Genomic DNA, 25735 nt, shown 5'->3' with positions numbered 1-25735 from the left:
TATAATGGTAGTGTGGTACCATACCATGCATAATCCACGTTAACCCACTGCACTATACCCTGTACCACTCCACACCACTGCAGTCTACTCTGCACCGCTCCACTGCACATTGCATCACAGCATTCTTCTCTGCACCACTCCATTCTACACGTCTCTACTCTACAACACCCCACTCTACTGGATTGGTGTCACTACAACGCATGCTTTTACATCGCATGCCTTTACAACGCGGTTTTTACATCGCATACCATTACAACGCATAATGCTTTTAGGCGCTGGATAGTGAATTATTTAATTTACTATTCCAACTCCAGTCCCCGTGGATAGCAGGGAAGGTGTTGGATAGTATATTAAATACATTCCCTATCCTAGAGCGCCCCCCAGCGCATTGCGTTGTAATGGTTTGCGTTGTAATGGTTGCGATGTAATGGTAGTGCGTTGTAAAAAATTCGTTGTAAGTGATGTTCCCCCACTCTACTCTATGCCAATGTTATCTACCCTACACTATGCACCACTGCATTCTTTGCTGCTGCACTCTACACCACTCCATGCCACCCTACTCCGCAACCCTGCACTCTGTGCCACTGCACTCTACGCCAATGCACTCTACTCTGTACCACTCTGCTGTATGCCAGTGCACTCTATTCCAATCCTCTGTATGCCACTCTAATCTACTCTGTACCACTGTATTACACTCTGAAACAGTGTACTCTATGCCACTGTACACTCTGCAAGACTGTATGCCACTGCATTCTATGCCAATGCACTCCACACCACTTTACTCAAAACGAATGCACTCTGCACCAATCTACTTTGCACCACTGCACTCCATGCCACTGTTTTCTATGCCATTGTACTCTGTCAATGACTCTATGACACTCTATTCTACTCTGCATCACTGCACTCATTGTCAGTCTATTCTACTCTGCACCACTGCACTCTATGTCACTGCTCTCTACGCCACTCTACTCTGCACCACTGCAGTCTGTCACTCTACTCTGCACCACTCCACTCTATGCCAATACACTCCACGTCACTCTATTATACACCACTTCACTCTACAACAGTATGCTCTGCAATACTGCAAACTCTGCCACTGTACTTTATGCCACTATACACCCTGAAATCTACGCCACTGAATTCTGCTTCGTTACACTCTACACAACTGCACTCTATGCTAACCCACTCTAAGCCACTCTAGTCTACTCTGCATCACTGCACTCTATGATACTCTGCTCCTTTCCACTGCATTCTACATTACTTCACTCTACTCTGAAACTATCTACTCTATGCCACTGCAGTCTATGCCACTCTGTTCCACTCTGCAAAACTCCACACTCCTGCACTCTATGCCAGTTTATTAAAAAAAACAATACACTCTACACCACAACATTCAATGCCAATCTACTGTGCACCACTGTACTGTATGGCACTCCACAACACTTACCTCTGCACCACTGTATGCCACTGCACTCTACACACTCTACTCTGCAGTCAGAAATACAAAAGTGGTTGTGGTATATAATGTAAGCCCGGGCATAGCAGGCGGAGTTGCTCTATGTGGAGCTCTACGGGGTTGGCCAAAAGCTCTGTGGAGCTCCTCTTCGTGCCTCCCACCTCGCGATAAATATTTTTGAAATAAAATGTAAAATTAAAGACCTAGGTCTGACGTACGGGATTATGCGAGGAGGAGGAAGGCAGCCCAGGACGCTGTGATAAGATAAGTGCGCTTTTATTTTACTTTAATTTTGCATTTTATTTCAAAAATATTTATTGCGGGGGTGGGAGGCGGGAGGGTCCGGGCTGAACTCCGCTATGCTGCAGAGTCGGAAGTTTTACCGGAATTTCGCGTTCTATGCAGAACGCAGAGTATGCAAAATTCCGCAACCTCCCCCAGCGGAGCAGAGTTCGGTGCCCAGCGTTAATATAATGCCTCACACTATATAGTTCCTAATTGGGACGTTCTTCTCCTCCAAGGTCAACCATTAGGAACACCCCAAAGGTGAAGCTCAAAACACTTACAAGAGAAGGAACACTGTCTATTTAAATGATCAATCAAGAAAACCTCATTGTTCAAGCCACATTATTCTCAATGTCAGTTAATCAATCAGAGTAACTGAACATCACAGAAAAATCCCAAATGTGTATATTCTTTCTTTTAATAGTCGCTTCACATTTAAGACACACAAAGACACAGGCAACACATTTTGCCCCAGAACATGGGGACTTCTTCAAGTCAAATGTTACTTTGTCACATAAGACACTAGTCTTTATCCTATTAGAAAAGGAGTCCATAGCATTCAGTGTTGCAAATCTATCAAAGTTGTATTAGCAAATCTGTTGGTCTGAAAAAAAGGCTTCAAATATTTCCCCAAACCATGTTTATCTTGCGGGTTGGTGTTAAATTTGCAACTGCAGGAACTAATAAATTCACACCTTGGATAAAGGTAAATCTCTAAGATTTTATTCAAATTGGACTGCCAACATCCCGGGAGTACTCAGCAATGGCGAAAAAAGGGCCACTGCAGTCTATGCCACTCTATTGCACTTTGCACCACTCCACACTATGCCACTGCACTCTATGCCGCTGCACTCTATGTCAGTTTATTCAAAGCCAATACACTCTACGCCACTGCATTCTATGCCAATGTACTTTACACCCCTGTACTGTACAGCAATCTACTCTAGTCTGTGCAACTGTACTCTACTCTCCACCACTCTATGCCAATGCACTCTAAGCCACTCTAATCTACTGTGCACCACTGCACTCTGACACTGCACTCTACACCACTTCACTCTAGGCCTCTCTACTCTGCACCACTCTACTCTATGCCTTTGCACTCTGCCCCTTTCTGCTATGCACCACAACACTCTACGCCACTCTAGTCTAGGCCACTCCACTCTGCACGCTCTACTTGATGCTACACCACTCTGCAACCAATGCTCCACCACGCTACTCTGTGTCACTGCACTCTATGCCACTCTGTGCCACTCCATACTGCACCACTGCACTCTTTGCTGTGCCACTGTGTGCTGTACTCTACGTTATGCCACTGTACTCTAAACCACTTTACTCTACTCCAATCAATTCAATCTACACCATTTTACTCAAAACCAATGCACCCTTTACCATTGTACCTATGCCAACTGCTTTGCACCACTGCACTTTACATCACTATACTCTATAGCATTCTAAGGTATGCCACTGCATGCTATGTCACTTTACACCATTGCACTCTATGCCACTCTGCACCACTGTACTCTACAACAATGCTCTCTACACTACTCTACTCTGTACCACCCTAAGCCACTGCACTATACAACACTCTTTTCTGCATGACTGCACTCAATGCCACACCACTCTACTGCATGCTACTTCACTGCACGCACCCTGTGCCACTGCAATCAATGCTGTGTCACTCTATTCAACTGCACTCTATGCTACTGAACTTTTCTCTGCACCACTATACCCTGCACTACTCCACTCCGCTCTACTTTGAAAAAATATACTCTGTCCCACTGCACTCTCCACCACTCTACTCCACTCTGCCACACCACTCTACATCACTGCACTCTGTGCTGCACCCCTCTGTGCCACTGCACTCCACACTATGCCACTCTACTCTAAACCACTGCACTCTACTCCGATTCAATGTACACCTCTTTACTCAAAACCAATGCACCCTATGCAACGGTACCCATGCCAACCTCTTTGCACCACTGTTCTTTAAGCCACTGTACTCTACAATATTCTACTCTATGGCTCTTCACTCTATGCCACTGCACACTATGTCTCTCTACACTGTTGTTCTCTATATCAATGCACTCTATGCCACTGCCCGCTATGCCACTGCACTCTACTCTGCACCACTCCACTCTACGCCACTCTACTGTACTCTAAACCACTGCACTATACACCACTGCAATCTATGCCTCTGCACTCTACGCCTCTGTACCCTACCCTGCACTACTTCACTCTACCCGGCACCACTCCACTCTATGCCACATTCCTAGTGCTTCAATCTACTCTGCACCACTCTGCTCTATGCCACTGCACTATATGCTACTCTACATCACTGCACTCTATGTCACTACACTCTACACCACTTTACTCAGAACCAATGCACTCTGCTCCACTCTACTCTGCACCACTGTACTTTACACCACTTCACTGTAGGTCACTTTACTCCACCATATTACACTCCACTCTTCAACACTCCACAATACTCCATTCCATGATATTCTACTCCATTAAACTCTGCTCCACTGACACTCTACTCCACTCTATGCCAATCCACTCTACAGCACTTTACTTCACTCTGTGCCATTCTATGGCACTACTCCACTCTACAATGCTCTACACAACTCACTCCTTGCCACTCCTTTCCACTCCATGCCACTCTATTCTCACTCTATTCTCTGCTTCACTCTATTCTATGACCAGCCGCGGTCGGCAGTAGGAGTTCCTGCAGGGCGGTGACGTGGGGAGGGGGAGGGGCAGGGTGGGGGGCAGTAATGTATGGATTATGGAGTTTAACAGGTAAGTAAACATATACATAAATAAAACGAATTTCGTTGCGCGTACTGTATCGCATTTGGTGATGCAGTGCACGCAACAAAATTTGTTTGATTTATTTATATGTTTACTTACCTGTTAAACTCCGTAATCCATACATTACTACCCCCCACCCTGCCCCTCCCCCTCCCCACGTCACCGCCCTGCAGGAACTCCTACTGCCGACCGCGGCTGTCTATGACACACTACTCCACTCTGCTCTACTCCACTCCACTGTACTCTATGACAATTTATTCTGCTCTACCCCACTCTATTCTACAACACTCTACTCCACTCTACGCAACATCCTCTATGCCACTCCACTCTGCTCTACACCACTCCAGGACACTATATGCCACTCTACTTCACTTTCTGCCCTTTCACTCTACAATACTCTACTCCATCCACAACTACTCTCCACAGCTCTGTACTCTACTCCATCCACAACACTCCACAACTCTGTACTCTACTCCATGACACTCCACTTCACTCCTCTCCATGCCACTCAACTCTACTGAAGCCACTTTATGCCAATCCATAACACTCCACTCAATTACACTTTAAAACACTTCACTCTGTGCCACTCTCCTTTACCCCACTAACTTTTAGCCATGCTAACAAGCAGCCCCTCTGGTGTACAACATTTCTAAAACATATTGCCAAAGCCAATAGCTCTTGCAGAGGCGAGACCTATTGGCTTTGCCAATGCTTATTGGTTGTAGTTACTAAAGAAGAGCAGTTTGTGAATAGCAATGGGTTTACTCTTTTCTGGATGGGTGTTTGTCACTCCATAAACCCCTCTTTAAGCCTCTCCTTACCCACCTCATCTTAACCCCTCCACTTTAGTAATAAGAAATCCCAATTTTCCCTCTATCCCCTCTGTCCCTCTCACAAGCGGGATCTCTGCACGCATTTTTGGTGAATAGCATTTTGCAGTAGTTATCCGTACTATTGCAATCCTACTAAATGTACTACAAAATGCAGGGCCTGATTCACAAAGATAAACTGAGACGAAAGTACAACTTTACGACTTTTGGTATTTACAAATGGCATTTAAGTGTAGTAAACGTTTGCCTCAGTTTAACTTAAGTTTTGTTCTTAAGTTTAACTAAGACCAAAGCTTAAGTTTAACTGAGACGAAAGTCAAACTTTACTACTCGTAAAGGTCCTTTGTGAATACCGAAAGTCGTAAACGTAATCTTTTGTCTCAATTTACCTTTGTGAATTGGGCCCACAGTTTATGAATAGGTCCCTCTGTATTTAGATGCCACTGCACTTTAACGTCTGTGAGGCAGGGCCCAGTGATTCCTGTCCTTATTTTATCATTGTAATTGCTGTAAAATATTACGTGTTTAACTGAGGCAAATTAGACGTTGGGGTTATCAATGAAAAGCAAAAAAGAGCAAATCAATTCCATGGACAGAAAGTGAAATTCTGTTGGCCACGTAGAATGGTTTATTTTCCAAAACAAAAAACTGTGAGCAATCAGGAATCCCAAGCCAGGTCTTATTTAGAAAAAAATAAAATAAGTACCCGGGCCCTTCTTAGGAGGCCACTACAGCCTGCACCACCCATTACCTCTACCAGCACTGCCAATAACAGTACCAACATAACTAGTAACCATCACACTCCTACAAGTGTGACAATTCAGACTATCACAGACAACCCAAAGCGAAAAGAATGGCGTGAAATAGTCTCAAGTATCATTTTGAATGAATATGGAATTATTCAACAAGGTGGCTCTGCTTATTTCAAAATTAGACAGACAGCACCACAATGTGGTTGAATGATATTATTGTAGGTGTTGAGAATGACCTTCTGTTGCCGAGCACCAGAAACCACCAGCTCAAATTAAGTACTGCCCCAAGCACACCAATAGCATCTAATCCACTGAATGATTTGCACACTATGGAACTAATGCTGGCTGCATGTGTCTGTATCCTTCGGCACCTTCATATAATGGAGCACACTGATCACTGTCCTTATCTCTGCATTGCAACTTATGTACAATGAATCTACATTTGGTTCCCTATAGTAAGAGGCACAATGGTGGTATCAAGCCATAGATATAAAAAAAAGAGTAGAAACATGTGAAATAGGACAGAGGTTTGAGTCCTGGGAAAGACCTAGCACTTTTGCTTTAAAAGGAGGGCTTTAGGGCCAATGTTGCATGGATCAGAGGAAAAAGATATGCCACCAGTTTCAAGAAAAGGGGACACTTGAGAGTATTCTTGAGGTCAGTAGATTATTATTCCAGATCTGTTTCCCATTTCTCAGACAAAATACAGAAATGTGAGTTTTAATGAGGAAAGAAGCAGCGTTCACGGATCAAGGAATGTGCTGCATCCTCAAACACCTAGTAGTTGTTGAATAGTAAAGACAAATTATTAATTGTGATGGATGTAAATGTGTATAGATGGTGGCAGTGATGCGTAACTCTCCTGTAGCAGCGATCTCGATGAATTTTCATTTGGAACATTAGGAGGGTGGAATGTAACTGCACAGGAATTGAAAAAGAGGATCCTGCTTGATTTTAATGTACATTTTGCCCTAACATGCCCACACCTTAGCTAACCATCTCCAAGCCAACTGGATCACATACAAAATGTGTACCCTATACAAGCTCTTGAGAGTCGGTTTCAAAGCAGTGAAGAAGTTAGCTCCAATCTACCGCTTTTACAGTCTGATGAGATGGGCACTGGTTGAAAAGCAACCATCCCCAAAGCTCAACCTTCTAGCTACACCTAAGACTCCCTGTATCGCCTTCTAAGTCTGATCAGTCCTACATCTACATTGAACTTTCCATCGCTGGACACTTAGGCAACTTCCTCTTCACAAAAGACCCTTCAAGAGGCACTTGTTGCTATTTAAGAGAAGATGAATACTCATTGCCTGGCTGTAAATATGTATAAAGCTAACACCCCACCTTGCCGTAAACGTTGAATACATGCCTGTAAAATTCTCTAGCAAATTATGCGTCATAGTTTTAGTGAACTGTTTGTCATCGCCAACCTTAACCAGAGAAGGGGAGCAAGTAACTCATACAACAACTGTTAGTTTGTCTAAGCTAGTGCAACTAGTACAGCCTTTAATGCTATGCTGATCAAAATGTTGATGTCGCTGTATCAGTAAATGTTGGTGACTGCATCACTTCTGCTCAGATATGTCCATTTGCAACTAGAAAGTGAGGTGAGGTAGACATAGAAGAAGACTGTTAGTTTATGATTATATTACACATTTCTGATGCTGCTGACATGAAAGAAGAGTGAACACAAGGAGATCATGGACAGAGGACTGACACTTTTCAGACACTCACCCCCAGTCACAGATCTGGGTTGAATCCATCATCGTACTTTAGCTCACTTCGCCACCCCAGTTCAGACCCAGCCATATGCAAATCAGTCTTGACCCTGTGACTCATGGGAACAGTTCAGCCCGAACTGCCAAGCCATGTCTTCCCTGGAATGAAAACAAGCATCCTGGGACCGGTTTCGGGCTAACAGCCCTCATCAGCCTGGCTGGCTTGAATCAAGTGGCAAAGTAAGCAAGGGACCCACGTCTGGGCATACCCTACCAATTTAGGGAGCACAAAGCAAACACAAGGAGACCATGGACAGAGTGCTGAAACTTTTCAGACACTCACCACCAGTCACAGATCTGGGTTGAATCCATTATCGTCTTTAGCTCACTTCGCCACCCCAGTTCAGACACCGCTATATGCAAATCAGCCTTTACCCTGTGCCTCATGGGAACAGTCTAGCCCGAACTGCCAAGACATGTCTTTCCTGGGCCGGAAACAAGCATCCTGGGACCGGTTTCGGGCTAACAGCCCTCATCAGCTAGGCTAGATAGAATCCATTGGAAAAGTGAGCAAGGGACCCACGTCTGAGTATACCCTTCCAACTTAGGGCGAACAAAGCAAACACAAGGAGATCATGGACGGAGTGCCGAAACTTTTCAGACACTCACCCCCAGTCACAGAAAGAAGAGTGGTCACAATGTTTGGAAGAGAAAGAGAAGCTAATGTTAGTGAAAGGCTAGTTTGTGAATGGATGACCAAAGAACGATTGTGCTGAATGGCGCCCGTAGATATTGTAATCTGTTAACCAAATTAATATGTAATGGAGGAGTGACTATATGTCTCGATAAGTTGGATGTGCCTATACCTTTAAGACTCGATTAATGGAAGTTAACCTTGCGGGTCATTGCATTATGTGTGCTAGGAAGCTCAATACTAAGGGTGCCTTGTTATTGACTTGAAATAGATACCGATATTGAAAGGTTTTGTGACAAGGAGGGTGAACAAATTCACATTAATACTGGTGGAATATCCCCAACATCCAAGGCAGAGGATCTCTTTGAACAACTCCAGCCCTTACTCATTGGGGGGCAGTAACACAAATGTGCTGTGATTAACATTCATTTTTAGCCAAAGTTGGCTGAGGTCAAACGAGGCCAGTGAGGTCAGCACAGGGATTTTGAGAATAAATATGCTTGAGTTATTCTTGACGAAGTGCTTGCTGAAGTAGTCATTTTTCAAAATTGCATATGGCTGCCAGGTCAAGTGTAGAATTTCTTGGAGAGGTCTGGCATTAAAGATGTGATGGCAGCTCTGTTTCGTCCTAGAGCGACTGGCAGCATAAACAGCTGTTAAAGGATTGTGAATAATTACCTGTAAGTGGACATCTGCACTGGAAGCGGTATGGTAAGTGTTTGTTTTTTTGTGATAATTCTTTATTGGATTTTGGAAAAGGAAAAAAGGAAAAAGTAAGTAAAAGCAAAACAACATTAAACACAGTATCATGTAAAGACCATACAAATATACCTAGTAGAACAATAGGGACCGTTTTTAGGGTCCAACAAATTAATCAGACAAAAACACCCTAACCGACGTAAAAATGAACATAATATAATGCAACATTCCAGTACCAATTCTCCTTCCCAACCGCTGCTATGCCCTTGACACCCCACCCGACAGATCACACGCGGCCCATAGCATCTATTTAATTGTGCCAGAGGGCTTATTATGCCAGTGGCTGCTACTTAATGTCCTAGGCCTGGTGCAACTCACTTTCTATCGTCAGGCTGCTACTGATCTTACAGAACCACCACTAAGAGACTAATTGTCCATCAAAGGCACTGGCAATATGGCATGTTCCATAAAATCGCAATGTATAAAGAACACATTGCAATGTCTGTAACTACAGTGTACATAAGTAGGTGAAACCCCTTTGCCATGCTAGGCTGCACATTGCCTCTAGCTGGGAAAACACAGTTGCCATTTCACTGCCTATATTGACCCCAGTAATTAAAGCCCCATTGTCATGTCAATATCCACTTTTGGTCAAAGGATGTAAAACCATTGCTCCTACATATTGTATCTACATTGAACATGTAAAGACCCATTAACTATAGTTGTGTTTTTCATGCCACTCCCTACAATTACCTCCAGTGTGTACATGACCAATGTCAGGTAATAAATAATCCACATTTACTCTTGGCATGTGAAGCTCCATTGATGTTTCGGAATGCACATTGTCCCCACCGCCCTCCCCCCAATTATATAAAGTCCTGTTGCCCTCACAGTATTCACTATTGCCCTCCAGTAAGTAAAGCACCATTGCTATTCCCGTGTGCACATTGAGCTCTATCAGTTAAAACAACTCCACCATTGTTATGTCAGTATCGACAATTGCCCCTATCTAAATGCAACATTCCTAGGTTTCTCCTCACCAGATTTAGGTCTAACTAATTTTGTCTGTTGATGGCTTTTCCCGAAGCCTAGTGTCTGAAATGTGAAGCTGAACCCTTGCACATGTGATAACTTTTCTTCTCCTTCTCATGTGCATTTTATGTTTTTCTGTGGTTATTATGATACTCTACGAAGGACAATCTTATTACCACTGTTGAAATCTCTGAATTTTGTTCAGGTTAAGCCGGTCCTTATGTATCTTCAAGTGCTCACGGATGTTCACACAACCTTTGTTGTTCCTCACTTCCTAACCTCAATTTTGAGGCTGCGGAAGACACTTGATTAGGGTCCTGGGCAGGTCTGATTTTTCTTTTTTTATGTACTTGTGTACTATTGTTATCATGAAATTTTGGTAAACATCCTTTACAACGCAACTTTTACCACGCAGTGCCTTTACGACGCAACTTTTACAACGCAAACTATTACAACGCATAGCGCTGGGGGCGCTCTAGGATAGGGAATAGGTTTAATGTACTATCCAACACTTTCCCTACTATCCACGGGGACTGGAGTTGGAATAGTAAATTAAACTATTCACTATCCAGCGCCTAAAAGCCCTATGCGTTGTAAAGGTATGCGTTGTAAAACTTGCGATGTAAAGGTAGGCGTTGTAAAAGTATGCGTTGTAACGTCATACATCCTGAAACTTTGATTGACAGTCTTGTGTTCTGCTGTGGTACTCGCCACAGTACGTAATGCGCTTTGTGATTTGTTTTTTAATTTGCCTGGATTTTTTACATATTTGCTTAATTTGCACTATATATATCTATAGCCCAGTATTGGACAGTTAGTTGGACCCAACTGTAACACACCTTTATTGTGATGTGCTGTTTTAGTAATTTCTCTTATCTGTTTTATTTATTGATTTTATCTTACCGGTATAGATGTAGTCTGCTTTTATCAAATGACGTATGCATTGTTATTAGTGTTTGCTTTAATGGTCTACTCATACTGAATAAAATTATTTTGATGATGATGACTTCAAAAAGTCTGATAAAAATATTATAGTAATAATGCAGTTATTCACAAACTCCAATATGACATATGTTATTCCTCCTGACAATCTCTATATTTCTCACTTTTTGAAGGAGGTTGAAGCTCTGGGACTTCCTAGAGATGAAACGTAAATAGAACCTCTATGATAAATTCAAGATACAGGAACTAGATCTTTCTATATCTTTCTATGTCGATAACTACCTCCAATGACTTATACATTATATCTGTGCTCTAAATGATTCTTGATGTAACAAGTTAATCGGTTGCAGCAAAAGGAATGTATATTAATACTGAACCTTACCCTATGACAAAAAGAAATCAAGTCTCCATCATTGTCATTACCATATTGTGAAAAATGAAAGTATAAACAGGCGTGTTCAAGTAAGAATCCTTCTTGCTCTTGTTAAAAAACAAGTGCAGTTTTGAGTTCATATACCTTGGAAAGGTTGACTCTAGAAAACAATGTTCAAATATGAAAGTCTAAATCATAGAACGCACTGCGATCCCAGAATACTTCTATGATTATTTTATAAATCCTAGATGGCCACCACCATTGCAAGTCTTGAGAGAGTCCTGTGGCACCCTAGACTTGTAGTCAGTCCTGAATCTATCCAGATACGTTGCCTCACGTCAAGCAGCTACCGTACTTTACAAGCGCTGCTAAACTCTCCTACCCTTGAAGAATCATACACCCATGAAGTTCATTGGTACACACCTGCTCATCCGTTCTGTTATCACAGGCGAGTGTGGTCCATGAGTCATGACAATAGGTTGAAAAAAAAGTTGGGTGGAAATATTATAGGTTGAAGGAATAAATTAAGAGAGGGGATGAGGCGTTACATTATCAGCAGTGAGGAGAGATTCCAAATTGCAGGTATCATAAAAAAGATATCAAGCAGCGGCCTATTGGAGAGTGAGGAGGTGTTTTGGAGGGAGTGGGTGAAGATAAGTGTGGAGGAAAATTGAGGCGCAGAATGAGGCAAGTACAGTTCTGGTTCCACGAGTACAAGTGAAGAAGTTGTCGAGGTTGAATGGGGAGGTCTGACCTGAAGAAGATTAAGTTGGCTCATAATGGTGACTTTCATATTCATCAAATAAGAGCCCAGTTTCCCAAAGTATACATCAGAGTCTGAATCACAATCTTCCCATTGTTAAAAAAAAGAGAGATTGGTATTGAAAGTGGATGATGGAAAGGTGAGTTTCTGAGCATAAAGGATCTTTGAAACAAACCTTGGGTACATACTATATATACATAGATTATATACAGTAGGTTTTCCGTTCAGTAATAATCCTGATTCAACATTAACAGAAGGAAGAGAATATGTTCCACATGAATAATACAATCATCCAAATCTTTGGCTTCAGCAGAGATCTTTTATACGTAGATCTTATTCAATGTTCATTTGTGAATTTGTGAATTTGTGAGGGTATTTATAGAGCGCAACGGTCGCTCCGGAAGGAGCATCTTGGCGCTAAATTTCCCGGTAGAGGATCAGATCATTTCCTAGAGGTAGAAGAAGTTATATGGCGGCTTTGGTGTAGTCATCATTAATGCTGTAGATCCAGGTTTTTAGCAGTTTTCTAAATTGTTTTTCATGGGTTTGGAATCTCAGCTGTTTGGGCATGAGGTTCCAGGCTTTGGAGGCCAGGTGATGTAAGGTTTTGCCACCCTTTGTCTTCATATTGAACCTGGCAGGGAGGATGAGATTGTCATGGGAGGAACGCAGAGATCTGGACGGGTTGTAGTGGGGGAAGCGTTTGGTAAGGTATGATGGGCCGGAGCCATTAAAAGCCCGGAAGGCGGCAAGCAGCATCTTGAAGAATATTCTTTTGTGAAGTGGGTGCCAGTGCAGAGATCTTAAAGCGGCGGAGATGGACGATTTCCTGGGCAACTTTAGAACAAGTTGGGCTGCGGTGTGAAGAACACTTTGGAGCTTGTTGAGTGTGGCCTTTTTTGCTCCAGCAAGGAGACCATTGCAATAATCTAAGCGTGAGATTATTAGGGCCACTGCTACCGTTTTCCTGGAGTCAAGTGGTAAAAAGTCAAAGAATTTTTTCAGGGACTTAATAATTCCGAAACATCGGCCCGCTACGGTCCTGACGTGATGGTCAAAAGATAGATCGGTGTCGAACAGGACGCCGAGGTTCCTTGCAGTGGTAACGGTCTGAGGAGGGGCGGCAGAGTTTTCTGGCCACCAGAGGGCTGGGCAGAAGGTGGTATTTTTTCCCATGGGGAGGATCTCCGTTTTGCTGGAGTTGCATTTAAGGTGGTTTAGGTCCATCCATTGGAAGACCGCTTTCAGGCAGTTTTTGAGGTTTAGCTCAGCCTTGGTAGAGTTTTTCTCCAAGGGTACGATGAGTTGAGTGTCATCGGCATACGATGTTACAGGTATGCCGAAGGACTCAATAAGGGACATGAGAGGGATGAGGTAGACGTTGAAGAGGAGGGGACTCAAGATAGAGCCCTGGGGGACCCCTGAGGAAACTCTCTTCTCTTTGGAGTGGAAGGGACCAAGAGCGATAGTTTGGGATCTGTCGGCTAAAAAGGATTTTATCCATGATAGGGCCACATCGGAGATCCCTATGTCTACCAATCTGCTAATCAGGATGTCATGAGAGATGGTGTCGAACGCCGCGGTGAGGTCTAGGAGGATGAGGACGACGTTCATTTTCTGGTCTTGAAGCATTTTTATCGAGTCCGTGAGTTCTATCAGTGCCGTTTCGGTAGAGTGATTAGGGCGGAAGCCAGATTGTTGTGGATGTAGTATATTATGAGTTTCAAGATAATTTTTGAGTTCTTTGTGTACCATTTGTTCTGTAATTTTTCCCAAAGCTGGGAGGAGCGAAATAGGCCGAAGATTAGTAAGATCTGAAGGGGGTTTGTTGGCTTTCTTCGTCAGGGGTTTAACTATTCCCTGTTTCCACAGGCGAGGGACGAAGCCCGTGCAGAGAGAAGAATTAACAATGGTGTTAATTATAGGATTTACCACATCAATGAGTTGGTGGAGAATTTTGTGGGGACAGGGGTCGGAGGGCGACCCGGATCTGCATGCCAGGATAACTTCTCTGGTTTGGTCTAAGCTAACCGGGGAGAAATTTTTTAGGGTACACCCAAAGGTTGCTTTTTGAGGCCGATCACCTGAGATTTGGATAGCTCGAGGAGGGGGAAAATTATTTTGAATGGCGTTGATTTTTTCCTCGAAATAGTCAGCTATTTTGTTGCATAGGTCTTGGGATGGGGGTATTTCAGTTTGTAATGCTTTGGGCTGGGTGAACGATTTCACTATAGAGAACAGAGTTTTTTGTTTCTGGTTGGAGTCACTGATAGCTTTAATGTAAAAGGTTTTTTTGGCTGATTGTATGTGGGAGTGGTAACTTTTTCTTAGTTGAATATATGATTGTCGGTCAGCACTATCATACGTTCTACGCCACTTACGTTCTGCTTTTCTACAGGAGAGATGGGATGTGGCTACGTCGGAAGTAAACCAGGGGGCATTAAATTTGGGGTTTTTGTCTGTTGTTCAGGAGCGTTTAGGGGGTTCCCGTGCACTGATTTCTTGAGCAATCCATCTGTGGAAGACATTTGCGTCGTGTTCAACGTCTCCAGTGAAAGTGGGGACATGAGATTGAGAAATAGGGTCGAGTACGAAGGCTTCTTGCATCTTTTTCCAGTTGACGGAATTGTTAGGGTGAGAGTTGGGTTTACTGGAAGTTTGTGAGTGGGAAGTTTTAATATGGAATGGGATCAGACTGTGATCCGTCCATATTTGAGGGACCGGGGGTAAGGTTGTGAGAGAGGGAAAGTTGGAGCATACCCCGTCAAGTGTATGTCCAATGACGTGAGTGGGCGAAGTCACATTTTGCTGAAGTGTAAAAATTTCTAGGGTCTGTAGAAAGTTGTTGACCTGATGGTCGGAATTGGACTCAAGGTGGAGATTAAAGTCCCCAAGTAGGGTGAAATGAGGGTATCTAAGTAAAAGATGACCCAGAGTGTCGCTCAGTGTATCAAGGAACCTGGAGGGATTGCTGGGTGGGCGATAGATAAGTCCACCTGAAAAGGACGAGGATTCGTTAAGTTTGATTGAGAAACCAAGACCTTCAGTGTCTTTTAAGGGGTCTAGCTTAAAGGTATGACAGGTAAAGCTGTTCTTCAGTATTAATGCAACTCCTCCTCCTCTCCCTTTCGGTCTGTCCTGTCTGAAGATGGAAAATCCCTGGGGAAGGGCAATAGCTAGGTCCGGATTGCTATCTTCTGTTAGCCAGGTTTCAGTTATCAAGAGGCAGTCGAGGTCTGAGTCGAGGATAAGGTCTCTTATGTCTTGGCTATGTTTACACATAGAGCGTGCATTTATCAGTCCTCCTTTAAAGTGCGGTAGGCTAGCCCTGGGGAGGGGAGTGGAGGGGGGTGAATGGACTGGGGTTATGCTGGGGGACCATCGGCAGATTTTACAATGGAACGGGCCAATGAAGTTTGCCAGATCAAGTTGGCAGGAGCAGCTGTTCTTACCGCGTAATCGGTGGAGGTCGCTGGAAGGATAACTGATATGCGTGGTGGTTTGGGCAGAGCTGCCTGCGCCTGTCGCGGTCTTGGCACGGACAGGCGCAGACGGGCTTGCCTTAGGCGCGCCTTCGGCGCGCAAACGGCGCTCCCGCTGCGCTCGTCCGCTGCGCTTCCTATGCATGCACATATTTAGCAGAGAGGGGGGTGTGGCCTAAAGGGGGCGTGGTCAGCGCGCCTGGACTGATGGCGGCCGCTGAAGTGGGTGCAAAGCGCGACAGCGTTAAGGTCGGCTGTGCGCTGGAAGAGGAGCAGTTCCTGACAGTGGCGCTTGGCTTACAAGCAGTAAAGTAAGTGACACCACACGAATGTTAAAAGTAGTTTTTAAAATACAATTCAAAGAAAATAGACACTCGTACCTCCAGCTCCCGGCTTTCCGCCTCAGGACTGGGTAAGGAAATAGTGACAGGCGCTAGTGCTCAGCGCTTTTGTAGTGCGATCGGGGGGCGTGGCCTAAAGGGGGCATGGTCAGCGTGCACGCCTGGACTGATGGCGGCCGCTGAAGTGGATGCAAAGCGCGACAGCGTTAAGGACGGCTGTGCGCTGGAAGAGGAGCAGTTCCTGACAGTGGCGCTTGGCTTACAAGCAGTAAAGTAAGTGACACCACACGAATGTTAAAAGCAGTTTTTAAAATACAATTCAAAGAAAATAGACACTCGTACCTCCAGCTCCCGGCTTTCCGCCTCAGGACTGGGTAAGGAAATAGTGACAGGCGCTAGTGCTCAGCGCTTTTGTAGTGCGATCGGGGGGCATGGCCTAAAGGGGGCGTGGTCAGCGCGCACGCCTGGACTGATGGCGGCCGCTGAAGTGGATGCAAAGCGCGACAGCGTTAAGGTCGGCTGTGCGCTGGAAGAGGAGCAGTTCCTGACAGTGGCGCTTGGCTTACAAGCAGTAAAGTAAGTGACACCACACGAATGTTAAAAGCAGTTTTTAAAATACAATTCAAAGAAAATAGACACTCGTACCTCCAGCTCCCGGCTTTCTGCCTCAGGACTGGGTAAGGAAATAGTGACAGGCGCTAGTGCTCAGCGCTTTTGTAGTGCGATCGGGGGGCGTGGCCTAAAGGGGGCGTGGTCAGCGCGCACGCCTGGACTGATGGCGGCCGCTGAAGTGGATGCAAAGCGCGACAGCGTTAAGGTCGGCTGTGCGCTGGAAGAGGAGCAGTTCCTGACAGTGGCGCTTGGCTTACAAGCAGTAAAGTAAGTGACACCACACGAATGTTAAAAGTAGTTTTTAAAATACAATTCAAAGAAAATAGACACTCGTACCTCCAGCTCCCGGCTTTCCGCCTCAGGACTGGGTAAGGAAATAGTGACAGGCGCTAGTGCTCAGCGCTTTTGTAGTGCGATCGGGGGGCGTGGCCTAAAGGGGGCGTGGTCAGCGCGCACGCCTGGACTGATGGCGGCCGCTGAAGTGGATGCAAAGCGCGACAGCGTTAAGGTCGGCTGTGCGCTGGAAGAGGAGCAGTTCCTGACAGTGGCGCTTGGCTTACAAGCAGTAAAGTAAGTGACACCACACGAATGTTAAAAGCAGTTTTTAAAATACAATTCAAAGAAAATAGACACTCGTACCTCCAGCTCCCGGCTTTCCGCCTCAGGAGTGGGTAAGGAAATAGTGACAGGCGCTAGTGCTCAGCGCTTTTGTAGTGCGATCGGGGGGCGTGGCCTAAAGGGGGCATGGTCAGCGTGCACGCCTGGACTGATGGCGGCCGCTGAAGTGGATGCAAAGCGCGACAGCGTTAAGGTCGGCTGTGCGCTGGAAGAGGAGCAGTTCCTGACAGTGGCGCTTGGCTTACAAGCAGTAAAGTAAGTGACACCACACGAATGTTAAAAGCAGTTTTTAAAATACAATTCAAAGAAAATAGACACTCGTACCTCCAGCTCCCGGCTTTCCGCCTCAGGACTGGGTAAGGAAATAGTGACAGGCGCTCCCGTTGCGCTCGTCCGCTGCGCTCGTCCGCTGCGCTTCCTATGCATGCACATATTTAGCAGAGAGGGGGGTGTGGCCTAAAGGGGGCGTGGTCAGCGCGCACGCCTGGACTGATGGCGGCCGCTGAAGTGGGTGCAAAGCGCGACAGCGTTAAGGTCGGCTGTGCGCTGGAAGAGGAGCAGTTCCTGACAGTGGCGCTTGGCTTACAAGCAGTAAAGTAAGTGACACCACACGAATGTTAAAAGTAGTTTTTAAAATACAATTCAAAGAAAATAGACACTCGTACCTCCAGCTCCCGGCTTTCCGCCTCAGGACTGGGTAAGGAAATAGTGACAGGCGCTAGTGCTCAGCGCTTTTGTAGTGCGATCGGGGGGCGTGGCCTAAAGGGGGCGTGGTCAGCGCGCACGCCTGGACTGATGGCGGCCGCTGAAGTGGATGCAAAGCGCGACAGCGTTAAGGTCGGCTGTGCGCTGGAAGAGGAGCAGTTCCTGACAGTGGCGCTTGGCTTACAAGCAGTAAAGTAAGTGACACCACACGAATGTTAAAAGCAGTTTTTAAAATACAATTCAAAGAAAATAGACACTCGTACCTCCAGCTCCAGGCTTTCCGCCTCAGGACTGGGTAAGGAAATAGTGACAGGCGCTAGTGCTCAGCGCTTTTGTAGTGCGATCGGGGGGCGTGGCCTAAAGGGGGCGTGGTCAGCGCGCACGCCTGGACTGATGGCGGCCGCTGAAGTGGATGCAAAGCGCGACAGCGTTAAGGTCGGCTGTGCGCTGGAAGAGGAGCAGTTCCTGACAGTGGCGCTTGGCTTACAAGCAGTAAAGTAAGTGACACCACACGAATGTTAAAAGTAGTTTTTAAAATACAATTCAAAGAAAATAGACACTCGTACCTCCAGCTCCCGGCTTTCCGCCTCAGGACTGGGTAAGGAAATAGTGACAGGCGCTAGTGCTCAGCGCTTTTGTAGTGCGATCGGGGGGCGTGGCCTAAAGGGGGCGTGGTCAGCGCGCACGCCTGGACTGATGGCGGCCGCTGAAGTGGATGCAAAGCGCGACAGCGTTAAGGTCGGCTGTGCGCTGGAAGAGGAGCAGTTCCTGACAGTGGCGCTTGGCTTACAAGCAGTAAAGTAAGTGACACCACACGAATGTTAAAAGCAGTTTTTAAAATAAAATTCAAAGAAAATAGACACTCGTACCTCCAGCTCCCGGCTTTCCGCCTCAGGACTGGGTAAGGAAATAGTGACAGGCGCTAGTGCTCAGCGCTTTTGTAGTGCGATCGGGGGGCGTGGCCTAAAGGGGGCGTGGTCAGCGCGCACGCCTGGACTGATGGCGGCCGCTGAAGTGGATGCAAAGCGCGACAGCGTTAAGGTCGGCTGTGCGCTGGAAGAGGAGCACTTCCTGACAGTGGCGCTTGGCTTACAAGCAGTAAAGTAAGTGACACCACACGAATGTTAAAAGCAGTTTTCAAAATACAATTCCAAGAAAATAGACACTCGTACCTCCAGCTCCCGGCTTTCCGCCTCAGGACTGGGTAAGGAAATAGTGACAGGCGCTAGTGCTCAGCGCTTTTGTAGTGCGATCGGGGGGCGTGGCCATAAAGGGGGCGTCGTCAGCGCCCACGCCTGGACTGATGGCGGCCGCTGAAGTGGATGCAAAGCGCGACAGCGTTAAGGTCGGCTGTGCGCTGGAAGAGGAGCAGTTCCTGACAGTGGCGCTTGGCTTACAAGCAGTAAAGTAAGTGACACCACACGAATGTTAAAAGCAGTTTTTAAAATACAATTCAAAGAAAATAGACACTCGTACCTCCAGCTCCCGGCTTTCCGCCTCAGGACTGGGTAAGGAAATAGTGACAGGCGCTAGTGCTCAGCGCTTTTGTAGTGCGATCGGGAGGCGTGGCCTAAAGGGGGCGTGGCCAGCACGCACGCCTGGACTGATGGCGGCCGCTGAAGTGGATGCAAAGTGCGACAGCGTTAAGGTCGGCTGTGCGCTGGAAGAGGAGCCGTTCCTGACAGTGGCGCTTGGCTTACAAGCAGTAAAGTAAGTGACACCACACGAATGTTAAAAGCAGTTGTTAAAATACAATTCAAAGAAAATAGACACTCGTACCTCCAGCTCCCGGCTTTCCGCCTCAGGACTGGGTAAGGAAATAGTGACAGGCGCTAGTGCTCAGCGCTTTTGTAGTGCGATCGGGGGGCGTGGCCTAAAGGGGGCGTGGTCAGCGCGCACGCCTGGACTGATGGCGGCCGCTGAAGTGGATGCAAAGCGCGACAGCGTTAAGGTCGGCTGTGCGCTGGAAGAGGAGCAGTTCCTGACAGTGGCGCTTGGCTTACAAGCAGTAAAGTAAGTGACACCACACGAATGTTAAAAGCAGTTTTTAAAATACAATTCAAAGAAAATAGACACTCGTACCTCCAGCTCCCGGCTTTCCGCCTCAGGACTGGGTAAGGAAATAGTGACAGGCGCTAGTGCTCAGCGCTTTTGTAGTGCGATCGGGGGGCGAGGCCTAAAGGGGGCGTGGTCAGCGCGCACGCCTGGACTGATAGCGGCCGCTGAAGTGGATGCAAAGCGCGACAGCGTTAAGGTCGGCTGTGCGCTGGAAGAGGAGCAGTTCCTGACAGTGGCGCTTGGCTTACAAGCAGTAAAGTAAGTGACACCACACGAATGTTAAAAGCAGTTTTTAAAATACAATTCAAAGAAAATAGACACTCGTACCTCCAGCTCCCGGCTTTCTGCCTCAGGACTGGGTAAGGAAATAGTGACAGGCGCTAGTGCTCAGCGCTTTTGTAGTGCGATCGGGGGCGTGGCCTAAAGGGGGCGTGGCCAGCGCGCACGCCTGGACTGATGGCGGCCGCCTAAGTGGATGCAAAGCGCGACAGCGTTAAGGTCGGCTGTGCGCTGGAAGAGGAGCAGTTCCTGACAGTGGCGCTTGGCTTACAAGCAGTAAAGTAAGTGACACCACACGAATGTTAAAAGCAGTTGTTAAAATACAATTCAAAGAAAATAGACACTCGTACCTCCAGCTCCCGGCTTTCCGCCTCAGGACTGGGTAAGGAAATAGTGACAGGCGCTAGTGCTCAGCGCTTTTGTAGTGCGATCGGGGGGCGTGGCCATAAAGGGGGCGTCGTCAGCGCGCACGCCTGGACTGATGGCGGCCGCTGAAGTGGATGCAAAGCGCGACAGCGTTAAGGTCGGCTGTGCGCTGGAAGAGGAGCAGTTCCTGACAGTGGCGCTTGGCTTACAAGCAGTAAAGTAAGTGACACCACACGAATGTTAAAAGCAGTTTTTAAAATACAATTCAAAGAAAATAGACACTCGTACCTCCAGCTCCCGGCTTTCCGCCTCAGGACTGGGTAAGGAAATAGTGACAGGCGCTAGTGCTCAGCGCTTTTGTAGTGCGATCGGGAGGCGTGGCCTAAAGGGGGCGTGGCCAGCACGCACGCCTGGACTGATGGTGGCCGCTGAAGTGGATGCAAAGTGCGACAGCGTTAAGGTCGGCTGTGCGCTGGAAGAGGAGCAGTTCCTGACAGTGGCGCTTGGCTTACAAGCAGTAAAGTAAGTGACACCACACGAATGTTAAAAGCAGTTTTTAAAATACAATTCAAAGAAAATAGACACTCGTACCTCCAGCTCCCGGCTTTCCGCCTCAGGACTGGGTAAGGAAATAGTGACAGGCGCTAGTGCTCAGCGCTTTTGTAGTGCGATCGGGGGGCGTGGCCTAAAGGGGGCGTGGTCAGCGCGCCGCCTGGACTGATGGCGGCCGCTGAAGTGGATGCAAAGCGCGACAGCGTTAAGGTCGGCTGTGCGCTGGAAGAGGAGCAGTTCCTGACAGTGGCGCTTGGCTTACAAGCAGTAAAGTAAGTGACACCACACGAATGTTAAAAGTAGTTTTTAAAATACAATTCAAAGAAAATAGACACTCGTACCTCCAGCTCCCGGCTTTCCGCCTCAGGACTGGGTAAGGAAATAGTGACAGGCGCTAGTGCTCAGCGCTTTTGTAGTGCGATCGGGGGGCGAGGCCTAAAGGGGGCGTGGTCAGCGCGCACGCCTGGACTGATAGCGGCCGCTGAAGTGGATGCAAAGCGCGACAGCGTTAAGGTCGGCTGTGCGCTGGAAGAGGAGCAGTTCCTGACAGTGGCGCTTGGCTTACAAGCAGTAAAGTAAGTGACACCACACGAATGTTAAAAGCAGTTTTTAAAATACAATTCAAAGAAAATAGACACTCGTACCTCCAGCTCCCGGCTTTCTGCCTCAGGACTGGGTAAGGAAATAGTGACAGGCGCTAGTGCTCAGCGCTTTTGTAGTGCGATCGGGGGCGTGGCCTAAAGGGGGCGTGGCCAGCGCGCACGCCTGGACTGATGGCGGCCGCCTAAGTGGATGCAAAGCGCGACAGCGTTAAGGTCGGCTGTGCGCTGGAAGAGGAGCAGTTCCTGACAGTGGCGCTTGGCTTACAAGCAGTAAAGTAAGTGACACCACACGAATGTTAAAAGCAGTTGTTAAAATACAATTAAAAGAAAATAGACACTCGTACCTCCAGCTCCCGGCTTTCTGCCTCAGGACTGGGTAAGGAAATAGTGACAGGCGCTAGTGCTCAGCGCTTTTGTAGTGCGATCGGGGGCGTGGCCTAAAGGGGGCGTGGCCAGCGCGCACGCCTGGACTGATGGCGGCCGCCTAAGTGGATGCAAAGCGCGACAGCGTTAAGGTCGGCTGTGCGCTGGAAGAGGAGCAGTTCCTGACAGTGGCGCTTGGCTTACAAGCAGTAAAGTAAGTGACACCACACGAATGTTAAAAGCAGTTGTTAAAATACAATTCAAAGAAAATAGACACTCGTACCTCCAGCTCCCGGCTTTCCGCCTCAGGACTGGGTAAGGAAATAGTGACAGGCGCTAGTGCTCAGCGCTTTTGTAGTGCGATCGGGGGGCGTGGCCATAAAGGGGGCGTGGTCAGCGCGCATGCCTGGACTGATGGCGGCCGCTGAAGTGGATGCAAAGCGCGACAGCGTTAAGGTCGGCTGTGCGCTGGAAGAGGAGCAGTTCCTGACAGTGGCGCTTGGCTTACAAGCAGTAAAGTAAGTGACACCACACGAATGTTAAAAGCAGTTTTTAAAATACAATTCAAAGAAAATAGACACTCGTACCTCCAGCTCCCGGCTTTCCGCCTCAGGACTGGGTAAGGAAATAGTGACAGGCGCTAGTGCTCAGCGCTTTTGTAGTGCGATCGGGAGGCGTGGCCTAAAGGGGGCGTGGCCAGCACGCACGCCTGGACTGATGGTGGCCGCTGAAGTGGATGCAAAGTGCGACAGCGTTAAGGTCGGCTGTGCGCTGGAAGAGGAGCAGTTCCTGACAGTGGCGCTTGGCTTACAAGCAGTAAAGTAAGTGACACCACACGAATGTTAAAAGCAGTTTTTAAAATACAATTCAAAGAAAATAGACACTCGTACCTCCAGCTCCCGGCTTTCCGCCTCAGGACTGGGTAAGGAAATAGTGACAGGCGCTAGTGCTCAGCGCTTTTGTAGTGCGATCGGGGGGCGTGGCCTAAAGGGGGCGTGGTCAGCGCGCCGCCTGGACTGATGGCGGCCGCTGAAGTGGATGCAAAGCGCGACAGCGTTAAGGTCGGCTGTGCGCTGGAAGAGGAGCAGTTCCTGACAGTGGCGCTTGGCTTACAAGCAGTAAAGTAAGTGACACCACACGAATGTTAAAAGTAGTTTTTAAAATACAATTCAAAGAAAATAGACACTCGTACCTCCAGCTCCCGGCTTTCCGCCTCAGGACTGGGTAAGGAAATAGTGACAGGCGCTAGTGCTCAGCGCTTTTGTAGTGCGATCGGGGGGCGAGGCCTAAAGGGGGCGTGGTCAGTGCGCACGCCTGGACTGATAGCGGCCGCTGAAGTGGATGCAAAGCGCGACAGCGTTAAGGTCGGCTGTGCGCTGGAAGAGGAGCAGTTCCTGACAGTGGCGCTTGGCTTACAAGCAGTAAAGTAAGTGACACCACACGAATGTTAAAAGCAGTTTTTAAAATACAATTCAAAGAAAATAGACACTCGTACCTCCAGCTCCCGGCTTTCTGCCTCAGGACTGGGTAAGGAAATAGTGACAGGCGCTAGTGCTCAGCGCTTTTGTAGTGCGATCGGGGGCGTGGCCTAAAGGGGGCGTGGCCAGCGCGCACGCCTGGACTGATGGCGGCCGCCTAAGTGGATGCAAAGCGCGACAGCGTTAAGGTCGGCTGTGCGCTGGAAGAGGAGCAGTTCCTGACAGTGGCGCTTGGCTTACAAGCAGTAAAGTAAGTGACACCACACGAATGTTAAAAGCAGTTGTTAAAATACAATTAAAAGAAAATAGACACTCGTACCTCCAGCTCCCGGCTTTCCGCCTCAGGACTGGGTAAGGAAAATGTAACCAACACGTGTTTTGTCTGTTTATTGACTTTATCAGGGCTGAGTAAGGTCAGATGGTGGGCACGGCCGCATTCGAACGTCAGTTTTCCAAACAAGATATATTATTGCCGTGCCGATTGAATAAGTAATGATTAGTAATCATATGTTAAGAGTTCAAAATATTATAATCATTGTGTTCGCAGTAAGTACGATGGTCCAGGAGTATCAATTTAGATCTTCAGTAAGAATTTAAGTTGAAGTCCAATATTATTAATGGTAAGGGTCCTAGAGTAAGGAGTAAATCTGTTTGGTCCAAAGTATTTAGACAACGCGAATGTCTGTGTGCGGTCCCTCTAACGCTCCTCTCGTGGCATGACCCTTGGCGTGTGGGTGGTGTGCACAGGGGGGGTCGTGGGCACGGTGGAACGGTCACGTGAGTATGCTCAAAAATAAAAATAATGACTTACCTTCCCGCCGAATCATGCGTCTCTCCTCCTGCTTTCCTCAAGAATCAGGTAGCACAGCCAGGCCCTACTGACCAATCACAACACTGCAGTGCCGCGTTGTGATTGGTTTTGAGCATCCTGGTTTGATGCCCAACCAGGGAATGGGGGCCTGGGCATGTATTCCATGCAGGCTGTAGTACAGCCTGCATGGAGAACGGGGAAAGTGCGCCTGACAGGGCTGACCAAACAGTCATTGCTCAGTTAGGAGTGGGCAAACCCTTCCTCCCCTGCCCTGCTCCGAGAGCAGAGCAGATCCGCCCACCTGCCCGCCCGCCCGTAAAGTTGAAAGTTATCATTTTATGCTTTCTCTTCTCACACTGCTTTAAAGCAGAGGGTCGACCCCCCTCTACCATAGCGAACGAGCCGTCACTGGTTGAAGGTTCTTTCCCTAAACCCCCACCAAATCTGATGGTGATCCTTTCCCTTTCTCATCATATTAAGGGATTTAAGCTAGCCCTTCGCTGGTGTAAAAATATGACTATTTCTAGGCTAGACAGAGGAATGATTTAAGTACAGTAGAAATTATAGCAGATTGTAGGCATGCATGACCTTCCGAGGCAAATATGCCTTTGAATGAGATTTACGGCTGCAAAGAATTTCAGACCTTGCAATCGAATTTGGGTTTATATCTGTCAGGAATCTCTTTGTGAGTGCATGATGAGGGAAAGTTGGTTGTAAACTTGTATCCACAACTAAATTCACCTTCCTGAACAGGCCTCATGGTCCATATCAAATTATTCAGGTGGACATAACGGCTGCTTTTTTTCAAATTTCTTTTTTGCCTCTCCCTAAGATTTAATAATGTGTTTCTTGTTGAGGTAGTCACTAGAAGAACAATTAAATCACCACAGTTTATGTTCTAAATAGTGTAAGTTTCCTGTGATGTTTTCTGTTCTGTGGCACTATATCCTCTCTTCAAATGAACACATATTCCTTCATGACCGACAAAGAGAAATTAATAATTGCTCCCGATGCATATCATGTTAGCTCCCTAATTAAATCATAAGTGTTATCTAAAGCACTGTTTCTCAAACTTTTTTTAGGCACTGTTTTTGGTGTATCGCGAAAGTC

This window comes from Lissotriton helveticus, chromosome 5_1 (genome assembly GCF_964261635.1).
Source record: "Lissotriton helveticus chromosome 5_1, aLisHel1.1, whole genome shotgun sequence".
NCBI lineage: Eukaryota > Metazoa > Chordata > Amphibia > Caudata > Salamandridae > Lissotriton > Lissotriton helveticus.
This window is presented reverse-complemented; position numbering follows the sequence as displayed.